Below are 7,856 nucleotides of genomic sequence, written 5' to 3'. Positions count from 1 at the left end.
ACCTTTACCTGGGAGCAGTTAGGTCACACTTCAAAAAAAAGGCAGACCTTTCCTCCCTGCTCTCTTTCTCTTCTCTTTTCAGCCCCCCTCCCTCTTTCACCCCTCCCCCCTGTCTCTGCCATCCCAATAAACCTCCTCCATGTGGTTTGTCTGGACGGACAAGCTGCGATTTCCATCCCAACAGTTTGAAATCTTCAAAAGTTCCTGTTGTTCCTCAAATGGTGTGTGTCATGGTTCAACATCTCTGTTAAATCCGTGCATTGAGTCACCTGTTATCCAAGCATAGCAGGTGCTCCTTACCATTTATCGTCAGGGACTTCCATCTAATGTCATTCTTGACATTCTCCACTAGTCTCTTTGCAGTGACTATTTTGCCATTAACTATCTTAGTTGAACTTTACATTGAAGTTGCCCACTGCTGCCCAATGATGCTGAAGAGAATGAAGCGAGACTCCCCATGATGTAGTGACCGGAATGGAGTAAAGCCTGTATCAAAAGCGGGATATCCACTTCCAAAAGAAGGAAATCCACTGAAGGCAGGGAAAAAGGAGCCAGCACCTCTTGCTTCTATTTCATCAGGGACCCCTTCCATTTCCAAAAAAGTCATCAAATGGGTCTTCAAAGAAGTCAAAATAGATCCCTTCCACCAAAAAAAAATCCTCTGAATACATCATCTGGGCTCTGGAACGTGACGCCAAAATCAAACGGACTGTCAAAATGACTTCCACCTCCTTCTCCTCCTCCCCCTCCTCTTCCTCCTCCCTCCTCTTCTTCCTCCTCCTTCCCCCTCTTCCTCCTCCCCCTCTTCCTCCTCCTCCCTCCTCCTCTTCCTCCTCCCCCTCTTCCTCTTCCTCCCTCCTCCTCTTCCTCCTCCCCCTCTTCCTCCTCCTCCCTCCTCCTCCTCTTCCTCCACCACCACCATTTAATCCTTCTTTGCATATTTGTCATAGATGTCCCGCTTTCAGCATCTGATAACGCCTCATATGCCTCAGCTACTTGTTTGAATTTCTGCTCTGCTTCTCTATTTTCGGGATTCCTGTCTGGGTGCCATTTATTACTCTTATTATTCTTAGCATGTTAATTATGTGGTGGGCTATGTGCATGGGAGTTCGTGTGCCTGGGAATGCCAGAAGCTCAGATCCTTCAGAGCTGAGCTCAAGGTGGTGCTTGTGAGCGGCCCAGCCTGAGTGCTGGGAAGCAGACTCTAGTTCGTCCCAAGAGCAGGATGTATTCTTAACCACCGGGCCCTCTCTTCTGTCCATTACTGTCGACTAATGGTATCTGTATTTTGTTGTTGTCTCTGAAAAACATTTTTTTTTCTTTTCTGGGTAAGCCAGGAAATGCCAAAGCTGACGTTTTTGCTATATTGCTGTGTTCTTTCTGGGTCTCGAGGTTGTTCTCTAATCTTTTCCCTTCACCGAATCTGTTGTTATCACCAGCGAGTGTATTTTTCACCGTGAACATTATGACTTTCAGCTCTAGAAGTCCAAGCCCTGACTGGCTCTGTGTGAGCTCTGCTTCTTGACCCCTCCTGTCTAGCCCTGTGGATCATTCTTTCTTCATCTCAGATAATTTCCTTTAAAATAAGCACATGGGCTCCGTGTTTGAGGCTGGTCCTCAGCATATCTTCTAGAATGTCTCAGGTAGCAATCTTACGGTCTTCGTTAATTAATTTTTTAAGACGTATTAATTTTATTTGTGTATTTTGCTTGCATGTGTGTCTCTGCCACCATATACCTGCCTGGTGGCTGGCAAGAGTCAAAAGAAGGCCCTGCATCCCCTGGAACTGGAGTTACAGACGCTCGTGAGGCTGTATAAGGCTAGGAGCTGAATCCAGGTCCTCTGCAAGAGCAGCAAGGGCTCCTCCCTGCTGCGCCATCTCTGCAGCCCTGGCAGCAATCTTTGTGATATCTGTACTTAGGACCTTAAGCCTTCTCATCTTCTTGGACCCTCTGCTCTATCACAGCACAGGGACTCTACCCCTGTCATCTGATTCCCAGACGCTCTCTTCAGGAAAATGTGGAGATCAGAGACCAACTGACTGGAGTTGGTTCTCCTTCCACCATGTGGATCCTGGGGATAAATCTCATGTCCTTGGGTTTGCACAGCAAGTGCCCTCATGTAGAGAGAACCTCTTGTACCGAATGGAAGCATCCCCTGTCAGAAAAAAAGCATATGGCCGATGAGCTGAGGCAAGATTGGAAGGTGGGACCTCTGGCAGAGAGAGAGGGTTTTCTGGGAAATAGTCAGGTGTGAGAACTCACCCAAACACTGAGGGAGCTGGATGCATGAACCTGAAGAGAGGTTACTAACACAAGGCAGAACTTAGAATAGAATGAATGGTAATTAAGTTACGAGCCAGTCAGGGAACAAGCCAGAGCTTTTGGCCTAGACATTTATTCATGTAATATTAAGTCTCAGAGTCCTTATTTGAGGAACTTTGTTTCAGGTCGAATAGCTCCCAGTTTCACCCTTTTTCCACTAAGTCACCTCCCCTGCCTAGATGGATGGTGCTTTAAACACTGTTGTAGCAGGCGTTTTGCTTTGTTCCTTTGTTTTTCTTGGTGGGGGTAGGAAAGATAGAAAGATACATTTGTTCCTGTTGCTCTATTTGAGCTAAAAGCAGGAGTGTTAGAAAATAGGAATTCAGTCTCAGCCATTGTGACTACTATAACAGAGTACTATAAAAAAGGTGGTTTATAAGCAGCAGAAATGTATTTTTCATGGTTCTAAAAGCTTAGAGTTCCCAGATCAAGGTGCCATCAGACTTAGTGGCTGTTAAGGCCTTACCTCACATTTCATAGAAGATGCCTTCTGCCTGCAACGCACCTATAAGGCCAAACCTAGTTAATACCTTGATACCTTCAAGACCTAACTGATTCCTCAAAACTTGCCACTAACACCACAACACTGAGGGTGGCTGGTTACAGTTATTTCAGGTAGTTTAGTTTAGGGGGGTTTGTTTGTATTTTGGGGTATTCTTAAGCAATGAGAAAAACTAGAGATATTTAAATAAGACTATGATAAGAATCCAGTAGTAAAACCCTAGTGCGACGTAGCTTTGACTAACTGGAGATGGCAGCTGTGGGTTGCTGCGTCTTAGTTACTTTTCTGTTGCTATGATAAACACCAAGGCCAAGACAACTTACGGGAGGAAAGGCTAGTTTGGCTAGCATATGCCTCTAAAAGCTCCAGCCCAGGCAAAGGACTCATCCTGAATCTTTCAGATACTGGTGGGGTGAGCCCTTCCAAAGCCTTGAATTATCATCATTGCCAAAAGGACGGAGGAATGTAGGAAAGTGTGTCAGTTACTCTTCTCATTGCTGTATCTACATGCTTGACAAGATGCGACTCAGGAAGGAAAAGTATATAATAGGCTCATTCTCTGTGTCTGTGTCTGTGTCTGTGTCTGTGTCTGTGTCTGTGTCTGTGTCTGTGTCTGTGTCTGTGTCTGTGTCTGTGTCTGTGTCTGTGTCTGTGTCTGTGTCTGTGTCTGTGTCTGTGTCTGTGTCTGTGTCTGTCTCCCCCCCACCCCCGTGGTGTATTAGCCAGAGGTTTCCTCCATAGAACTGAGCAGATGGGGTTTCCCAGCTGGTGCCGTATTTTCACTAACAGTTTGAGGGTGCCTTGTGGCAGGGAAGAAGGCATGGTGGCAGAAGCTTGGGCAACAGTTAACATGTCATCTCAGTCAGGAACCAGAGACAGATGGGTGCTGGGGCTCTACTCACTTTCTCCTCGTTATTCAGTCCTTGAGATATTCATAAGCAGCAGGGATGTCTTTCTCATAGTTCTAAAAGCTTAGAACTGTGCTAAGCATTTAAGAGAGCTACCCCCAAGTTCAGGGTGGGCCTTTCTCCCTCAGTTAAACTTCCTCGGAAAGTCCTTTGTAGACACAATTGCAGGTGTGTCTTCTGGTTGATTCTAAATCCCATCAAGTTTATCAGTCAACATTACTGCCACAGTAAACAGTCTCAATGCCAGACTAGGCAGACTTTATGCTAACTGTAAACACTTCAGACAAATAAGGAAGCACAGATATGAACTGTCTCTTCACTCCTAAAACACAAAAGGCCAACTTCATTATAATGACGGAACTATTTCTTAACTCCAATGAGATATTTTGGAGACATCTAGGTATGCAATTTTGGATTTGAGTCTGATAAACAAAACTAACCAGACTCCAGAGATCAGTTCTTCTCACTCAGATTAACGGTGTTAATGTGCTTGATCTTAACTTGTACCTCAGCCCTGGCATTCCCTGTAGTTCTTGCCTTTTATGACAGTGGTTATAGGCACAGCTTAGACAGGCTGGCGATGGCTAGGGATAATGATAACTGGAAGTTCTGCAATGGGCAAAGCCATGGTGGTGGCTAAGTGGTGGTCGGGGTGCCCAGCTGATCGCCCTAGGGACCACATGGGCTCCTGGAAAACTGAAAGTTCTCGGCAGTTTTATTTTGGGTGGCAGGACAGTTCTGTTAGTATATGGGGTACTTATTTTTAAAAGAAAGGAAGGAAGCTTAGTGCTACTCCCATGAACACTTAAAACACTTTCATCTCCCCACTTCAGCTGAGAAGTGCTAGAATTGGCCATGTGTAGGACTCACCACCCTCATCCGGGGTGGTGCTTGTGCCCTCTACACCTGTGGATGAGCAGGATGCCTGCGTGACAGATGCACGGTGAGGTGGCTGCTGTCATCTGCACTATGGACCAAGACTGTGAGTTGCAGAGACATGATTCCTTTGTCCAACATCATGCAAACAACAAAAGAAGCTGGGACCTGAGCAGCTGGGACTCTGACTCAAGCATGTGTAATGACCCACACTGTTGCCTCTGCTAAGTGCATGGGGTGGGGGACATATAAATAATGCCTTGTGGCTTCACAGACATAAATAAGTTAGTGTAAGTTTTGGATATACATACACATATGCATATATATTTTTAATTAATTAATTTTTTTCTTTTTTTTCGGAGCTGCAGACCAAACCCAGGGCCTTGCGCTTGCTAGGCAAGCGCTCTACCACTGAGCTAAATCCCCAACCCCATTAATTTTTTAAATTGTAGATCTACCTACATTTCACACCAAGCTCTAGCCCTGGGAATCATTACAAACATTGCCACTTTTGGATTTAAAACCAGAAGGCTCGACCAGTGCTTCTCATTCAGGAACAATTTTGCTTGTGCTTCCCCTGGAGACCTTTGGCAATGTCTGCAAACAGGGTCCAATGCCTTAACTCTGGAGGGAAGTTGGTGAAGGTGCTAGTGGAGTGGGTCGATGTAGGGGTGCAACAAATGTTTTTCAAGGCAAAGAAGGAATTATCTAGTCCAAAAGTGTCCCTGGAGATGTTCTAGGCAAGACTGAAGCAGCTCTCAGTCCACCCACTGAGATGTGCTCTCTGTGGACACAGTCCAGGGTTTGGGTAAATACTTGAGTAGCAGGCTCCTTCCCTGGCTCGCACAGCCTGGATAAGCAGCCCACTTCACTCTGGTGCAGGAGCCTGCATCTCTCTCCCAGTTGTGTAGTCAGTTGCTCTTTATAGCTCTGTCTTCTTGTCTGACAGACTGTAGGTTAAGTATAGACTGGGAAGAACATTATCCCTAGCTGTTTCCAAAGAAGTATCTGGGGTATGGCCTGCTCCTTTCATCTTTCCTGAGTTATATTCTAGTGCCATTCTTGATTCTTATTTCTGCTTTCCCATTCTAGCAGACTTCCAACATGGTCTCAGAATTCCCTGGTTATTGTCCTCAGTAGACAACCAAGACGGTGATCATGCTTCTTGAAGAGACTGTTCTGTGGTTTAGTTCCCATCTATATAGGGACATGTGGGTACATAACCCAATGAGGTGTGAGGCAAGTCTTTCTGGTGTTCTGGGACATAGGACATGGCGTCTGACACCTATGGACTCTTAATATCCCCACTTCATCATCTCAGCAAGGTTCCAAGAATAGCCACTGTATCTTGCAATGTGTGGCCTGGGTTCACAGTATCCAAAAATATTCCTCAGCCCCTCCTTCTGAAGGCAAAGGGACTGCTAATCTTCCCTCTGACTCACAACTAGAGCAAGCTTCCAAAGTGGTGAAGTAGGAGAGCTTGGAAAAAGAGACCGTGGGTCCCACATACCTCCTCCACCTGTTTGTGAATTCAGCAAATTCCTACACAGCTAGCTAATCTTATTCTTGCACAACCATTTCTAGATGGGAATCTATAAACTCAGGAGTTAAATGATTTTCCTAAGAAGACAAAACTAACAGGCTAGGTGACCCATGTCTACACATTGCAAATATCCTGGCCTTGGCTGAGTTCTTTTTAAGAAGTGCATTGACCTAGTTAAGCATAGCAATGTCTGTAAACACTGTTGATTGTCTTAACTAGGAAGGGAAGGTGGTGGAGGTGCTACTGGAGTGGGTCAAACTAAGTGTTGAAGTAGCAAGTAATATGTCCTCTCCAGCAAAGCAAAATGGACTTCTAAACACAGCAAAGACAATACCTGGAAATAAAGGCAGATTTGACTTTAGTGGAGAAAAGCAAGACACAAGAAGAAACAATGAAAAACAGCTCTAAAATAGAAAAGAAGGGAAGGGTGGGAGGAGAAAGGGAATAAGGAGAAAGGAGGAGCAAAATAGAAAAGGAAGGAAGGACAAAGGGAGGGAAGGGAGAGAGGGGAGGAGAAGGGGAGGAAGGGGAAAGGAAGACAGAAGAAAGAAGAAAAGGAAAGGGAAGGAAGAGGGGGAGAAAGAAAGAAAAAAGAAAGAGAGAGGAAGAGGAAGGGAGGAATGGAGGGAGGGAAAGGACAGACAGACCAAGCTGTTAGTCTGCAAGACATTTATTAAGTATCCTGGGACATTATAATCTGAGTCTCTGAAGGAGTAGAGAAAGAAGATCAGATACAATGTTTAAGATAAATGGCCAATTTCCAGGTTTGATTGAAACCATGAGTCCACAGACCCAAGCAGTTTAACAAACCTCACCAGGGAAAGGGGAAGAAGGAAATGGGTAAGGCCAACAGTAACTTCTAGAAAAAAAGTGATTACAAGAAATAGCAAAAAAACAGTCAGAGAGGATGAAGTGTAAAGGAACAAATGTAAGAGAGCTTCTAGCTAGAAACTTTGTAAGCCAATGGTGTAGGAGCCAAAAGGTAGTGGTTGGCAGCATCTTCCTTGCCTGTGATGAGGTGTTCGGGGAGGTAGAGCTGGAAGTAGGTACCAGTGTGAACTTCACCAATGACCGTGGGTTTCTGATCTATGAACACTGCCCTGGGCACCTGTCTCACTGAGGAAAGTATTGAAGGAGTCATCTTTCCTCTGATGGTCTTGGCTCTTGCCATCTTGTCATAAGGCTAGGTGCCATGTTCCAGGCAGTAAGCTTCAGATGCACTCACACATGGTGGTGGTGGTTGTGGAGCAGATAGCAGAGGTGAGAAGAAAGAGAACTTGTGGGGCTGTAGAGATGGTTCAGTGGTTAAGAGCACTGTCTGCTTTTCCAGAGGTCTTGAGTTCAAATCCCAGCAACCACATGGTGGCTTGTAACCATCTGTAATGAGATCTGATGCCCTCTTCTGGTGTGTCTGAAGACATCTACAGTGTACATACAGATAATAAATAAATAAATCTGTTTTTAAAAAGGAAAGAGAACTTTCTGCTTCTTACAATGCAATTCTTAGGCAGTCAGTGTAAGGGAATTTGCTGCATTTACTACTTTTATTGAACATCATACTGGAGGTCTCTACAATGTGATATGGCAAGAAAAAGAAATACAACACATATGAATTTAAAATAAGTTTGTAGATGATATGATTGTATAGAAAAAATAACCTCATAAGTTATTTGCCAGAAACTCTAAGTATGCTGTACCATTTA

The 7,856-nt window shown here is 44.8% G+C and overlaps 1 pseudogene; it reads right to left on the bottom strand.

The window, feature by feature from the left end:
- Positions 1–265: 265 nt before the first annotated feature.
- On the bottom strand, positions 266–7,324 carry Dnajb6-ps1 (DnaJ heat shock protein family (Hsp40) member B6, pseudogene 1; annotated as a pseudogene).
- Positions 7,325–7,856: the final 532 nt, after the last annotated feature.

The sequence above is a fragment of the Rattus norvegicus genome, chromosome 2, assembly GCF_021556685.1.
Source record: "Rattus norvegicus strain SHRSP/BbbUtx chromosome 2, alternate assembly SHRSP_T2T, whole genome shotgun sequence".
In the NCBI taxonomy this organism is placed as follows: Eukaryota; Metazoa; Chordata; class Mammalia; order Rodentia; family Muridae; genus Rattus; species Rattus norvegicus.
Note: the sequence above shows the minus strand (reverse complement) of the source record. Positions and strands in the feature narration are given on the sequence as shown.